This window comes from Lactuca saligna, chromosome 5 (genome assembly GCF_052625555.1).
Source record: "Lactuca saligna cultivar CGN05327 chromosome 5, ASM5262555v1, whole genome shotgun sequence".
NCBI classification, from domain to species: Eukaryota; Viridiplantae; Streptophyta; class Magnoliopsida; order Asterales; family Asteraceae; genus Lactuca; species Lactuca saligna.
In genome coordinates, this window is record NC_136421.1 from 64,878,799 (window position 1) to 64,895,623 (window position 16,825).

The following is a 16,825-nucleotide window of genomic DNA, read 5'->3' on the forward strand; positions in this document are numbered from 1 at the left end:
TTGCTCTTTCTGAGGCTGCTGTTGCGGCGGCCACCGCAGCTGTTGCTATTGCTAGGCCGCATGGTGGTGACGCGTTCCTGTTCTGGGAGTTCAGCAACACGAAACCACCGGAGTTTGATGGGACCTAGGACCCGGTGGCGGCTATGAGATGGATTTCTGACATAGAGGGGTGTTTCTTCACTTGCTCATCTCCTGAGCATTTGAGAGTACGGTTCGCGCTGAACCAACTTCGCTTAGGAGCGAAGGACTGGTGGAAGTTTGTCACAGCACACTTTTCGCCTGCTGAGCTTTCGGCAGTGACCTGGGAGAGGTTCACTGCCATTTTCAGAGATGAGTATGTTCCCCAGGTGGAGAGGGAGCATTTGGCCCAGGAGTTTCTAACCCTCAAGCAGGGCACTGAGTCTGTTACGGTGATTACCAGGATGTTTCACGATAGGGCGATGTTTTGCCCTGAGCATGTGTCCACTGAGCAGGCACGCATGAGCCGGTATTTGAGTATCTTGAGGCGAGACATTCGGGAGTTCATGGAGAACTCCTCATACCGGACATTTTCCGAGCTTCAGGCAAATGCCCGGAAGAGGGAGACCGAGTTGGAGACTCAGGCTAGGGAGGAGGCTGAGTCTCAGGGGAGGGATCGGCGACCGGCACAATTCCAGCCGGCAGCCAAGCGGGCCAAGCCCGTTGATCCCAAATCAGAGAGCCAGAAGGGCCTCACTTGTGGAAAGTGCGGCAAGGGTCATGATGGAGCGTGTAGAGTTGGATCTTGCTACAAATGTGGCAAGGAGGGGCATATGGCCAAGGACTGCCCCAAGGGGTTTGTAGTATGTTTTCACTGCAACCAGACCGGACACCGGAAGGTGGAGTGTCCGCAGTTACGGGGATGAGCTCAGAGAGCACTTCAGGGATCTGCCCCTGCCGCCATCAGAGCTACCGGGAGTCGGCCAGTGAAGGCCGAGGCGCCGAGGACACGTGGGAGAGCGTTTCAGATAACTGCGGAGGAGGTCTGCGCAGCGCCCTATGTCGTGGTTGGTATGTATTCTTTCGTGTATTTATTGTAATGTTTAAATATCATGCTTATATTATGTTATGCGTAGGTACTTTTCTTGTGTATTATGTACCTGCCTTGGTATTATTTGACTCGGGTGCGAGTCGGTCTTTTGTATCTTTGGCTTTTAGTCAGCACATCAGTGTTAGTCGCGTGGCGCTGAGTCGGCCTCTGAGAGTTTCCATAGCTGAAGAGAAGGCGATATATGCCACGGAGGTGATCTGTGGGTGCGTACTCGAGATTTTCGGCGTTGAGTTCCCGAATGATTTGGTTCCTATTGCCATGGGGGATGTTTGCGTCAATGTGGGCATGGACTGGTTGAGCAGGTTTGGTGCGGTTATCGACTGCGAGCGACAACTAGTGACCATACGAGACCCTGGTGGGGGAGTTCTTACAGTGTACGGCGAGGGTACCCGTTCTGGATCAGCGTTTTGTTCGGCCGCTAGGGTGAGACAGTGTCTACAGCAGGGCTGTAAGGGTTTTGTGGCGTACGTATCGGATATGTGGGTTGATTCCATGAGGCCTAGGTTAGTAGAGGAGGTTCCTATACTGCGAGAGTTCCTAGATGTATTTCCAGAGGAGTTGACGGGTGTGCCTCCCATGAGGCAAGTAGAGTTCTGTATTGATTTGGTCCCAGGGGTCGCGCCTATCGCTATGGTGCCTTATCGTCTTGCACCTCCAGAGATGCAAGAGTTATCCTCGCAGCTTCAGGAGCTATTGGGAAAAGGGTTTATTCGGCCGAGAAGCTCGCCGTGGGGAGCGCCTATTCTGTTCGTAAAGAAGAAGGATGGCTCACACCGGATGTGCATTGATTACCGGGAGTTGAACAAGCTGACGGTGAAGAACCGTTACCCGTTGTTGAGGATCGATGATTTGTTCGACCAGTTGCGGGGAGCATCTTGGTTCTCCAAGATCGATTTGAGGTTTGGATACCATCAGGTGAGGGTGCGAGATGAGGACGTCCAGAAGATAGCGTTTAGGACGCGTTATGTGCATTATGAGTTTGTGGTGATGCCTTTCGGACTCACCAATGCTCCGGCAGTATTCATGGATCTCATGAACCAGGTGTGCAGGCCGATGTTGGATCTGTCGGTGATCGTATTTATTGATGACATTTTGGTATATTCGAGATCTAGGGAGCAGCATGAGGAGCATTTGAGGGAGATCCTCGGAGTTCTGAGATCGGAGAGGCTTTATGCCAAATTCTCCAAGTGTGATTTCTGGTTGCGAGAGCTCCAGTTCCTAGAACATCTTGTTAACCAGGATGGGATATTGGTTGATCTGGCCAAAGTGGAGGCAGTGATGAGTTGGGAGGTGCCGAGGTCACCCTCCGAGATCAGGAGTTTTCTAGGGTTGGCCAGTTATTATCGGAGATTTATCAGGGATTTCTCTAAGATCGCAGTGCCACTCACTAGGTTGACCCGGAAGGGTGTTGCTTTTTCATGGGGTCTCGAGCAGCAGGCCTCCTTTGAGACACTTCGCCAAAGGTTATGCAAGGCCCCGGTGTTAGCCCTCCCAGAGGGAATGGAGGACGTTGTTGTATGCTGTGATGCATCGATTTTGGGGTTGGGAGCAGTGCTGATGCAGAGAGGGCATGTGATAGCGTATGCATCGAGGCAGTGGTGTTCGCCCTCAAGATTTGCGCCATTATTTATATGGGGTTCGGTGTACGATATACGCGGACCATAAGTGTCTGAAGTATATGATGGATCAGCCCAACCTAAATATGCGGTAGAGGAGGTGGTTGGATGTGGTTAAGGATTACGATTGTGAGATTATGTACCATCCGGGCAAGGCTAATGTGGTAGTCGACGCCCTGAGTCGCCGGGCGGAGAGCGCCCCGTTGCGAGATGTATGTTTGCGATTGACCGTGGTGACTCCGGTGTTGGACACCATTCGAGGAGCACAGGCTGAGGCAGTGAGGTCGGAAAACCAGAAGAGAGAGCGAGTTGTTGGGTTGGTATCGGAGTTCGTTACCGATGGTCGGGGGCTTATGACTTTTCAGGAGCGTATTTGGGCACCGTTCGTGGGAGGTACGCGTGCCATTTTGCTGGAAGAGGCTCATCGGTCGAAATTCTCGATCCATCCTGGGGCCACTAAGATGTATTTGGATTTGAGGAGGGAGTATTGGTGGCCCCGTATGAAGAGAGATGTTGCGTGGTTCGTTGAGAGGCGCTTAACCTGCTGTAAGGTTAAGGCCGAACATCAAAGAGTGCATGGTAAGTTGCAGCCATTGGAGGTTCCCAAATGGAAGTGGGAACAGATCACCATGGATTTCATCACCAAATTGCCAAGGACTTCTTGGGGAGTTGATGCAATTTGGGTGATTGTGGATAGGTTGACGAAGAGCGCTCACTTCCTTGCCATCAGCGAGAGTTCTTCCATAGAGAAGTTAGCAGAGATATATGTGAGGGAAGTGGTATCTCGGCATGGGGTGCCGATCTCGATTGTCTCCGACCGGGATGTGCGTTTCACTTCCAAATTCTGGAAGAAGTTTCATGAGGAGTTGCGTACTAGGCTGCATTTTAGTACCGCATATCACCCCCAGACAGACGGACAGAGTGAGCGGACGATTCAGACACTCGAGGACATGCTCCGAGCATGTGTATTGGATTTCGGGGGAAGTTGGCATACGTATTTCCCTCTGGCCGAGTTTTCTTACAACAACAGCCATCATTCGAGCATCGATATGCCACCCTTTGAGCTGTTGTATGGGAGGAGGTGTCGGACCCCCATTTGTTGGGGAGAAGTCGGGCAGTGCGTTATGGGAAACATTGAGATAGTGCTTCAGATGACAGAGCAGATCTAGCAGGTCAGACAAAGGTTACTGACTGCTCAGAGTCGACAGAAGAGTTATGCGGACAGACGCTGATCCGAACTTGAGTTCTAGGTCGGTGATTTTGTGCTCCTGAAGGGCTCTCTTTGGAAGGGAGTGATCCGATTCAAGAAGAGGGGCAAGTTGGGGCCCCGATATATCGGACCATTTTGGGTAGTCGCGAGGGTAGGCATGGTAGCCTATCGTTTGGATTTTCCAGCAGAGTTGGGGCAGATTCACGACACTTTCCATGTGTCGCAATTGCGGAAGTGTATAGCCGATGAGTCGGCAGTGGTTCCATTAGAGGATATTCAGGTGGATGCGAGCCTGAATTATGCTGAGAGACCAGTGGCCATCAGAGATCGAAAAATCACAGTTCTGAGGAACAAGGAGGTACCTTTGGTTTTGGTTCAGTGGCAGCATCGGAAGGGGTCCGAGATGACGTGGGAACCGGAGCGTGAGATGCGAGAGCGGCATCCGAAGTTATTTGCAGAGTGAGACTGCGAGGGCGAAGACTAGTTCTAGTGGGTGAGAATTGTAACAGAGCGAAATTTCCAGGTATTTATTATTGGTTTATTTTTGGAGATTGTGAGTGGATTTGGCGAGTTGGAGCTCAAACTCACCGAGTAGGATCGCAGTATTGGTCACGGGTTCACATCCGGACTCGGCGAGTCCACGCTGTGTGATGAAACCCTAATTCCCGGGGTTTGAGACCTATTTAAAGGGCCTTATGCTCATCATTTGTGCTCACCAATCCATAGAGAGAAACCCTAGAGTGCTTGAGCGTTTTGATAGAGAAAGGAAGCCATTCTTGACCTTTGTGGTGTTATTTAGCAAGGAGAAGGAGGTCATAACCAAGAGGAAGCATAGGAGATTGCTATACTGTGGATTTGAAGCTCAGATCTTCGAACTTGAGGTATTATTTTAGCTCATCTTCTGTTTTATGAAGTATATTTGGATTTAAGGTTTCTTGTGGCCTTTATTGGGTTGATTTGATGCCAAATAGTCCCTTTCTCATGTTGAGGCTTTGGATCTGGATCCATAGAGGTCCAGAGAGCCTCACTCATCAAGCTTTATGAAGAGCAATGGATATTATGACCTTGAGTTGTGGTATTTGGGACAAAAGCATCATATATGGTCATATAGATGTTGTATGTACATCAAGATAGTGACTTTATGTGTTAAATAAGCTTGGAAGGACTGGATCTATGAGTTAATGGACCGGATCTGACCTTAGGAGCGAGTTCGAGTCATTGCATGGCATGGACTCGCCGAGTCCGAAGAACAGACTCGGCGAGTAGCATGAATATTGCCCCGCACCACACAGCGAGTGGTCTTGCCGAGTTGAGGGTTTAACTCAGTGAGTCAGGGAGAGTCAGAGTGGGTTGACAGGTTGACTGAGTCAAGCTGGACTCGCCGAGTTATTCTTGAGACTCGGTGAGTTGAGTCGTGGTGGGCTCACAACTCATGCCAGGTGGAACTTTTCGAGTTAGGAGAATACTCGACGTGTTAAGAGAGGATCCCAGGGAAATCAGTGTATGCGCTTAGACTCACCGTGTCGTTATAGTGCACTCGCCGAGTCCGGTCAAAGTTGACCGTTGACCATTGACCAGTGTTGACCTATGTTGACTTGTTAAGGTATAGTCAACCTTAGTTAGGAGAGTGTTAATTAGAGATGTATTGTGTTATAGGAGGACTATAGCTCGGGAGATCGAGCACTAGTAATTTCAGGGATTTACGAATTACTGAGACACGTGAGGTGAGTCTTCTCACTATACTTTACCTTGAGTAGGTAACTAGAGTTATGTGACAGAGTATTTGTATGTTATGTATGTTATGTGTTGTATTGCATTATTTCTATGTGATTTATGATGTGCATGTTTACAGAGTTAGAACGGGAAGGTTCACAGAGTGAGAAGCTGAGGGTTCACAGAGTCTGGGTGCACGGACCCATAGAGTTATAGCCTCGAGTGGCTAATATGTGTTATATGTGGTATTTTGGGGAACTCACTAAACTTTGTGCTTACAGTGTTTGATGTTATTTGTTTTAGGTACTAGTGACAACCGCGGGAAGGCGTCGGCTTGATCAGTACACATGCATGGGATTTTTGATTTTGAGATCTTGGGATTTTGTATTACTTGGATTGAGTGATTAAAAATGGTTGTTTTATGAATATTAAATGAATTATGTTTTATAAAAATTTGAAAATTTTGTTTTGAAATTTACAGTGTTACAAATTGGAGGAACATTCGTGTGAATCCAGTCTCAAATCAAGGAGAGTTTACAAAATGAGAATTTAAAATGGTTTTCAAAATGAGTAGAGGAGGACGTGGAGGTACGATCATCTGGAGCCAGTAAGTAGCCCACAAATGCCATGCAAGTTATTTGTTTATGTGATATGATAGAACAACATGCTAGTACTAGGCTAGGGATCTTCAGGTTTTGCATGATATAGTTGCCTGATTTATGATGCCTGCTAGCCTAAGGTTTCCTTCTGTATGAGATTTCCAGTGTTCCTCTAGGAGTGAGGGTTGAGTGCTTGATATGCCTGTTCTTCTCTAAGGTGTTGTGGTGATACTTGATATAGTATGGGTAGGTGTGGAAGGTAGTATGGGTCTGTACTACTGAAAGCATAGGACCCTTACGCGTATCAAGGAAGTCACAACCCCTAGGGCTAGGTTGAGAGTCGGTTCCCAAGTTAGTGGGAAGTATCTGATGTTTGCGGTGTCTTTCAATATGGTGGTTACGAGGCATGATGGGAGTGGATCCGGGTCGGGATCAGGAGTAGGAGAGGGCAGTCAGGGTGGATCAGCACCACCCGAGGTTATCAGTCAGATGAGCACATACGAGTTGGATGCTAGGATTCATGAGATCTTGCATGATGAGGTTGTTGCTATGTTCCGGGCCGACTTGCCAGAGCTGTTTGGGTCGATCAATACCGCCATGGTCGAGTATTTTGATGAGCGCTATGCAGCTCTTATAGAGACGGCTGCCGAGGCAGCTAAAGCGGCTGTAGCAGCGGCAGGGGGGGAGCAGGTAGAGGTTTTCAGTATCAGGACTTCAATAATACGAAGCCCCTACCTTCGATGGGGTTCAGGATCTGATTGTTACTATGTGATGGTTGCCAGATGTGGAGGGGGTGTTTCTTTACATGTTCATGCCTTGCTGACCAGAGGGTGAGGTGTGCTATGAACCTTTTGAGGCTCGGGGTGAAGGATTGGCGAGGGTTGACCACGGGATTGTATACCGATGTGCAGCGAGCTGCAATTTCTTGGGATCAGTTCAGAGAGATGTTCAGTACTCGCGATGTTCTGCGAGTTGAGAGGGAGAGATTAGCGCAGGAGTTCCTGGAGCTGAAGCAGGATTCTGAGTCGGTGATGGAGATCACCATGATCTTCACTGAGAGGGTAATGTTTTGTCCTGAGTTTGATTCCGAGCAGGCTCAGATGTCCCGATATCTGAGTATGCTGAAGAGGGATATTAGGCAGTTTGTGTCTATGCAGAGTTGCGAGACATTGTTGGAGTTGTAGGAAGCCGCTAGGCGGCGAGAGTTGGAGATCGAGTTACAGTTGAGAAAGCAGAGGCAGGCTCCGGTACAGTCACAGCCGACGCCGAATCGGTCAAAGACCGTTGATTTCAGTTTGAACAATCAAGGCAGCCACACTTATGGGAAGTGTGGGAAGGGTCACACCGGAGTTTGTAGGTTTGGTGGTGTGTGCCGCAAGTGCGGGAGAGAGGGGCATTATGCGAGGAATTGTTTTCAGTCAGCCCCGGTTCAAGATATGAGGATTTGTTACCAGTGTCATCAGGTTGGTCACATGAGGGCCAACTGTCCACAGCTTACTGCAAGACCAGTTCAGGCTCCAGCACCAGCCATTTGAAGATTACGGGTGGAAGTCAAGGTGGAGCAGAGCCACAGAGGGCCCCAGGTCGTGCATTTCAGCTTATAGCAGAGGAGGTCAGGGCAGAGCCGGTTTCGGCTACGGGTATGTTTCCTTCATGATATCTTGTTATATTATGGTTGTTATGAAGTATTATATATGCTAGTCTTGTTCACATAATTTATGGTATTGCATTCGTTCGAATTTTTGGGTTTATGGTATTATTGAGGAATCGGTTAGTATCCAGGGGATTAATGGTTAGAATCTGGTTGTATGGTCTTGTTGTTGAGTATAACATTTGCGATGTGAGAAGTGTTCAGCTAGGAGTCGGACTCCTTTGGGATTCGAGATGTTCAATGTCGAGAGACCAATTTTGTGAAGGTTACTCGTTCAGAGGAAAGTAGTTTATTGATAAGGAAGGTTTGGGACAGAGACGATTGTTCTCGGCCGGATGAGTCACCGATATTTAGAGGTCAGTGTTCTAAGTGGGGAAGAGTTGGAAATTCTAAGGAGGATCGACAAGTATTTGAGTTCGATTAGCTGTTTGGAAGTCGATGGTGTTTCAGTCAGCCATGAGTGTAGACTGGTATGAGTAAGAGGCGAACTAGTGGGGGGAAGGAAGCAGACCATGGATTTTGGGTAGATAATGTTTGATGTTAGGCCTTTGTTCGGCCATGGGAAGGATTCCAGAATCGGAATGGAGTTAGAGTTCGGAACCCCTTGAGGGCTAGAATAGTATGTCCGGGAGAGAGTCCCAGGAAGGATAGTTCGGGATGAGATACGATAGTCTGAGCGGTTCGGGGAGACTAAAGGCTTGTGGGCGTACCAGTCAGGCCGAAGGCTCGGAAAACGGTCCAGACAGGCTGAAGGCCCTGGGGGGCGGTCCAGAGATGCTGAAGGTTCTGAGAGTGGACCAGATTGGCTAAAGGCATGGTAGGGCGATCCAGTCATGCTGAAGACTTTGTATATGTTAGTGGATAAGTATGAGTAGAATGAGAGAATATGTCGCCAGGATTTGGTAATTGTTATGGTCTGGCCCCAAGTTTTGATCATGTTAGTGGAAGGAAGTGCATGGACTCGGGACTCTTTGCGGGTAAAATCAGAGTAGGTGAGGTTCGGGAATAGTTGTTGCTACATGGATAGTGTAGAGTAGAGTTTAGCTCAGTGGCACGCGCAGGGACTTAAGAGTTGTCAGGTGGATTTCCTGGAAAGGAAAAGGTATGTAGCTTTGGAAGGAGCGTAGGTCCTCCGTTAGGGAAGGAAGTGGAGTAAATGGACGACCGTCGTGCCTCATTCATTAGTAAGAGGTACCGGATTGTACCAGATATACAGAAGCACCTGCGGGTTGGCTGCTAGTTGAGGTAGCGGCAAATTTTGAGTGATGCTCAGACATATTTTCTGTCTCCTTGGAAAAGTAGGAGGTTAGTGGCTTCAGAGTGGAGATTTGGAACAGAAGAAGGTGAGACAGCAGGTTAACAAACTCGGGAGTAGTTTGGACCGATGTTGAAGATGGTATAAAAGATTTTGGTAAGAGGCCAAGAGCCTTGAAACCATGTTAGAGAAGACGCAGTAGTAAGGTTGTTGTGTTGTGTATGTTGCAGTAGGCTTCTAGGACGAAGCCTAATTTAAGTGGGGGAGAATTGTAACGCCCCATTCTTAAAATATCTATTTATGTGTAACAACCCGAAGTTTTCCATCGTAATAAAAAAAAAAAAAAAAAAAAAAAAAAAAAAAAACATTCTACCCGTAAAAATCCGTCGTTAGTCAATTCGTTCCGTTTTCGTTTTGGGTTAAATTATTTAAAATTTATATGTTTATTATAATCCAATGAGTGTCCAAACCCTTTAGGAACTCATGAAACTAGCCTAAAAATGTTTATTTCAAAAAGTTTAGAAACGTCCTTACCGGGTGACGGAAACTTAATCGGGTGCAACCTAAAGCCCCGTCTAATATCGGTATCGGGTAGAATTCCACTGTGTCCAAGTTTTAGGACCTATATAAACGTGTTTAAACATCCATTTGAAGCTTTTTCTTCCTCTCTCTACTCTCTCTCTAACCTCTCTCCTAAATCCAAGTTTAAGGGTCCAAATCATCAAATTAAGGCTCCAAATCTTTGAGGTACCTTCCATAACTTGTTATGCAACCTCTCTAGCCTTCAAATTCGAGTTTAAACAATGGATTAGGACCATTATTATGAGTTTACAGCCCTAGAATATTCCTAGGCTGTAAACTCAACTAAATGGGGTTTTTGGAGCAACAAAACCCTTCCAAACCACAATTGGACCTTAGATATGGCTAGATGACTCTATGGAATGGACCTAGAATGCCTTAAACTATAATTTAGAGCCTTGTGTATGAGTTTACAGCCCTGGAAGGAGCCTAGGCTGTAAACACCTATTTAAAGGGTTTTCAAGCCCTTAAACCCTTCCATGACTCAAACTAGACCTAGATATGACTTTTAGAAATGTGGTAATGGACTTAGAACACTTTAAACATAAATTTTGGGGGATTTATATGAGTTTACGGCCAAGTCATGAGCTTGGGCCATAAACTCCTCAATCATGGGTGTAAACTCATTTTCAAGGTGCTAGAAAGCCATCCAACACCACCAAAAGCCTTGGAATAAATCATAGAACCAACCAAAAATAGTTTAGGGGCTTTAAACACAACCAAACTCACCCTAGGAGAGTTCACGGCCATGAGGGGGGTCTCATGGGCCGTAAACTGCAAAAGCACATCAAAAGTCCCTTAAAAATTCATGAAAGGCCTTGGAACAATTTTAGGAATCATATGTGATTGATTTGTAAGCATTAAAACACTTATTCAAGGGTGCATAGGAGTTTATGGCCGTAAGCTCCATGCTAAGGCCGTAAACTCCCTTAAGTGTGGTCATTTGGTGTTTTTAAATCAATTCCAAGCCTTAAATCAAACCCTAGAAATCATACGGCTGTAAACTCATGGGGAATGGGTGTTATGGCCGAAAACTCCATTAGGGAGTTTACTCTTAGGGAGTAAACTCATTTCCCAAGTCCCTCGCATCATTACACGTCCTTAAACGCCACCCGGGTCCTTCCAAACACTTGAAATGGGGTGTTTCCGCGACTAAAAGTGTTTGTCCCTAACGATTAAGTAATCTAAGTCCTAATTAGATACAATTAGATACAAATATGTATCTTTTCATTTTACATAGAAATCTCGTACGTTTGCAAGCCCCGAACCAATGTTTAACATCCGAAATCGTCACATTTCTCGTCCGGTGAGTTCATACCCCTACCCATTTTCACTGTTTTTCAATGTTTTTAGGGGGGAATACAAGCAAACTATAACTGTTTTCAAAACATAACATTGATATGTTTCAAATAATATCTAGCAAATTTATAAATACCTTTACCCCTTATGTATTATGCTGAGCATAAAGGATGATTTATCAACTACAACTAAATGGATTTTAGTTAAGAAAATAACCAAACTAATCAAATTATTATGGGAATAATTTGGGGTTCTATAGTGTTTGTTTTATTATGTCCTAATATGTATATAAAGTTATTAGATAAACTATGTCTGATTTAGTTTATCTCCGTATCATTTCAATGTATTGCCAGATAGTTTCATTGTATGTATCTATATTCACTGTATTATGTTTCATAATCTTTTGTATGTTTGATATCATATGAGAACCCTGTGAATAGTTTAGTACTACCTTGTGAGTTCGTCACTACCCTTTATGGATGATCAGTAAATCCTCCTCGGAAGTGTAACCAGAGTCTCCTGGAGGGAGAGCGAGGAATTTGTGAATAGATCTATTCGGGACTGACAATCCCACACCTTAACTGCTAGCTATAGTTAGGCGGGTACGCCTAGGGTGACAAATTTCTAGATATCATTCGACGTCTGACAAGCATAAAGGAGGTCTCTTTTTTGTATCAGCATGGTTACCCGACTCACAACACGTATTAATATAAGTTTATTCACAGTATCGCTGTGGGTTCGGTTTGACTTTGTTTCAATTCCATATCTACTTCCTATCTATAGTTTCCATATCTAGTACGGGATGGAAGTCCCATGGTTTCCAGTCTATCGATTATATATATATATATTCTGCGGGATGGTAGTCCCAGGGTCTTTAACTTATATCTAGTACGGGATAATAATCCCATGATTTCAACCTATATCTTATACGGGATGGTAGTCCCAAGGTTTTGAAACTATATCTAATACGAGATGATAATCTCATGGTTTTGAATCTGTACCTAGTACGGGATGGAAGTCCCATGATTTCCAATCTATATTTCAGCGAATATCAAACTATACTGTATCTAGTACGGGACGGTAGTCCCATGGTTTCCAAACTATACTTCCATGAATATTAAACTATACTGTATCTAATACGGGACGGTAGTTCCATGGTTTTCAATCCATGTTTCCATGAATATCAAACTATATTGTATCTAGTACGGGACGGTAGTCCCATGGTTTTCAAATTATATTTTCACATATATCAAACTGTCTTGTACTTAGTACGGGATGTGAGTCCCATGGTTTTCAAACTACTTTCCATCTATAGATCGCACAATTCAACTAATTCATATCTAGTTTCGGGATAGTAATCCCATGATTCTCAATATATAGTTTTACGTATTAAACTATACTGTGTAATATACAACCAATCTTACAATTAGGAAAATATGGGATTTTCCTGGGGTAAAATACAACACATAAACGAATTGGTAACAAGTGATAACTAAACTAAGTCTACATAAGAAAATATGGGATTTTCTTGGATAACAACCTCTTTGGTAAACCTACTTTACATAAGAAAACATGGGATTTTCTTGGATAACAAACCTTTTCGGAAAAACTAAAGGAAACTGGTACAATTTCAGAAAAACAAACATCTTATGAACTCACCAGCTTTATGCTGATTTTCAAACCGCTTGTATTCTCAGGTCAGCGATAGAAAGGTACCCAGTAATCTTTTTGGAGAAAACGGAGCGTACTGAAGATCTCGTCTTTACTTTTGCTGATATGATGCATATGTATATCACTGTACAACTTTACTTTTGAAACAAATGTAAATTTCTATATGTAATGTAATGGTTGTTTACTTTACTTACTATGTACATTGGATTTGATACTTAACGTGGAGTCCACCCCGGAAACGTTTCCACCTTCGGTTTTCGGGGTGTGACATTATGGGTTCCCGAGATCAAGAGTAAGGGTGTTTCGGTCCTTAATGTGGATAAAGAGTTGACGAGAACGAAATTAGGATGGAGGGAATGTTGTAAATTAAAGATATTGGCAACAATGGTCCCTAAGGAGGAAGTTTAGCAAAGGGGTCCCATGCATGTATGAGTTAGGTTGGGTACGCCTAGCTTAAGTTGGACGTACGCCCAGCGTAATGAAGGAAAGGAATGTGGGGGTCTCTCGACGTACTCCAAGCGTACTGGATGTACGCCCAGTGTACGTCTATCTTCCAGAAACCCTAAATTTAAGGCCAACCACTATATAAGGAACATAATGGCTCTCACCCTAGCCTTCATAAACACTCTCTTATCCTTAGAAGCCCTAGATAGCCGTTCCACCTCCATTGCTGCGTGTGTTTGACCTTGGAAAGCTTGTTTTAGCAAAGGAGAGCCAAGAAGAAGAAAGAAGAAGTTGTCAAAGAAGGAGTGGGGTGGCTCGAGCTCGTAGATCTGGAAAGGGATCATCTTCTAGAGCCATTTTGAGGTAAAAAGTCTCTGGCTTGACAATCATATTGTGTAGATCTATGTGTTGTGAAGTTTTGACATCATTCTTGTCCCAAAACCCTCATCTTGATGCATGATTCAAGTTGGTCGAGATTAGCTATCCTTTCAGGCCTTAGGAGAGGTCTTGAGAAAGAAAAATGAGGTCCCAAGGGCTTTGGTTGTCTCATATGTGATATAAGGAGGTCTTAATGGATTAAGACCTTGGATTAAGTGCTTTATGGACGTCCCAGGTAATAAAGTTTGACACTTTATGAATCCTAGACATATTTGGCCTATGGATCTGAAGTTTGGGCTTAAGAGCTTATATGGATTTATTGACCAGCATAGTTACGCCCCGCATAAATGATAGTACGCCCAGTGTAGTGGGTTTGTGTCCCAATTGCAATCCGCGAGCATGGATGTACGCCCATCGTACCAAGAGGGGTATGCCCCGCGTACTCCCTCTGTTGGGTTTTCAATTTTTGGGCCTTATTTGATTGGGCTGTCTATGGACTAATAAAGCTTAGGCCTTGATTGAATAATACGGATGGAGTATTTTGGGCCCAGTAATTATTATGGACCTTGGATCTAGGCCCGTTTGTAGAGGTGGGCCTAATTTAGTAAATTAGGCCAATATTGGACTTTCTATGAGAATCTGACTTTGGGTCTTGGCCCAATAAGAGGATGATGGACTTGAAAAGTGTTGTGGGCCTTAGTCTTGCACCAGATTGAGTTAAGGGTAATTGGTCAATTTACCCTTGGAAGGATATTGTGATTGATCTGATGGTTATCTCTGCTTTGTTGGGTAGTTCGGGATTTTCGGTGAGTTGGTGATTCGGGAGTCTGCTATTCAGTTTAGAGTTTTGGCAGTTGCGAGGTGAGTTATCCTCACTATATCGACAGCGTCTAAGGCACCAAGGCCGACCCTTTATCGAATTGTAATCCGGGTATTGCTGTTGTGTTATTGCTTTGCTATGTTTGCATCCTGGTAGTTAGGATGGTATATGTTAGTGATCGGTTAGGTTGGTATCGTGTTTAGAGTATGTTATGTATGTGATCTGCTAGATGGTTTGATTAATGAATAATTGTGACGTGGTTATATGTTTATGTGCACATGATTGGTTGACTGAGGGTTGGGTTGAGGCGGCTCCTGCTTTGTGTTGTAGGCCAACATACCCAGGGCGGACTCGGATATTCCGAAGGCCGAGTGAGCGGTCTGATTTGGTTGTAGGCCCCACGAGAGCGGACCAGATGTGTCGAGGCTTGGAGAGTGGACCAGGCCAACTAAAGGCCCGGTGCAGGGGGAACAGTCATACTGTAGACTCAGAGAGTAGACCAGGTGGGTTGAAGGCCTGGTGCGGGCAGACCAAACACACTGCAGACTCGATGGATATAGCTAGACTCGGAGGGTGCACCAGGTGGACTGAAGGCCCGGTGCGGCGGACCAGTTCACAGTAGACCCGAAGTGCATGGTTGTTCTATGTTATGTTCTGATATGGCATGTTATGTGTATGGTATAAGTGATTGGTATTTTGGTGGTATCTCACTAAGCTTTTGGGCTTACAGTTGTGGTTTTAAATGTTGCAGGTACTTCAGGAGACCGTGGCAAGGCAAAGGCGTGTTCGTACCGCTCCTCATGTTTTATGTGTTTATGATGTGGTTCAGGGAAATACACCGATAATAAATGTATTAAAAAGTTTAAATTGGATTGAATTTTATGGTCGTTACAAGTTGGTATCATAGCCTTGGTTTGAGTGAATTGGAGGAACATTCGTGTGAATCCAGTCTAAAATCAAGGAGAGTTTACAAAATGAGAATTTAAAATGGTTTTCAAAATGAGTAAAGGAGGACGCGGAGGTACGATCATCCGGAGCCAGTAAGTAGCTCCAAAATGCCATGCAAGTTATTTGTTTATGTGATATGATAGAACAACATGCTAGTACTAGGCTAGGGATCTTCAGGAATTACATGATATAGTTGCCTGATTTATGATGCCTACTAGCCTAAGGCTTCCTTCTGTATGAGATTTCCAGTGTTCCTCTAGGAGTGAGGGTTGAGTGCTTGTTATGCCTATTCTTCTCTAGGGTGTTGTGATGATACTTGATATAAATATGGGTAGGTATGGAAGGTAGTATGGGCCCATACTACTGAAAGCACAGGACCCATACACGTATCACGGATGTCACAACCCCTAGGGTTGGGTTGTAAGTCGGTTCCCAGGTTAGTAGGAGGTATCTGATGTTTGCGGTGTCTTTCAGTATGTGGATCCAGGTCGGGATCGGGAGCAGGAGAGGGAAATCAGGGTGGATCAGCACCACCCGAGGTTATCAGTCAGATGAGCACATACGAGTTGGATACTAGGATTCATGAGACCCTGCATGATGAGGTTGCTGCTATGTTTCGGGCCGAGTTGCCAGAGCTGTTTGGGTCGGTCAAGACCACCATGGTCGAGTATTTTGATGAGCGCTATGCTGCTCTTACAAAGACGGCTGTTGCGGTAGCTACAACAGTAGCGGGAGGAGCCGGTAGAGGTTTTCAGTTTCGGGACTTCGATAATACGAAGCCCCCTACCTTCGATGCGGTTCAGGATCTGATTGTTGCTATGCGATGGTTGTTAGATGTGGAGGGATGTTTCTTCACATGTTCATGACCTACTGACCAGAGGGTAAGATGTGCTCTGAACCTTTTGGGGCTCGGGGCGAAGGATTGGTGGAGGTTGACCATGGGATTGTATTCTGATGCGCAGCGGGCTGCGGTTTCTTCGGATCAATTCAGAGAGATGTTCAGTGCTCGCTATGTTCCGCGAGTTGATAGGGAGAGATTAGTGTAGGAGTTCCTGGAGCTGAAGTAGGATTTTGAGTCGGTGATGGAGATCACCAGGATGTTCACCGAGAGGGCGATGTTTTGCCCTGAGTTTGCTTCCAAGCAGGCTCAGATGTCCCGATATCTAAGTTTGTTGAAGAGGGATATTAGGCAATTTGTGTCTACGCAGAGTTGCGAAACATTGTTGGAGTTGCAGGAAGACGCTAGGCGGCGGGAGTTGGAGATCGAGTTACAGTTGAGAGAGCGAAGGCAGGCTTCGGTACAGTCGCAGCCGGCGCCGAATCGTTAAAACACCGTTGATTTCAGTTTGAACAGTCAGGGCAGCCGCACTTGTGGGAAGTGCGGGAAGGGTCACACTGGAGTTTGTAGGTCTGGTGGTGCGTGCCGCAAGTGCGGGGGAGAGGGGCATTATGCGAGGGATTGTCGTTAGTCAGCCCCGGTTCAGGATATGAGGATTTGTTACCAGTGTCATCAGGTTGGTCACATGTGATGGGTTTTGTACATAATAACTTTGCTATGTGCACATACAAACCC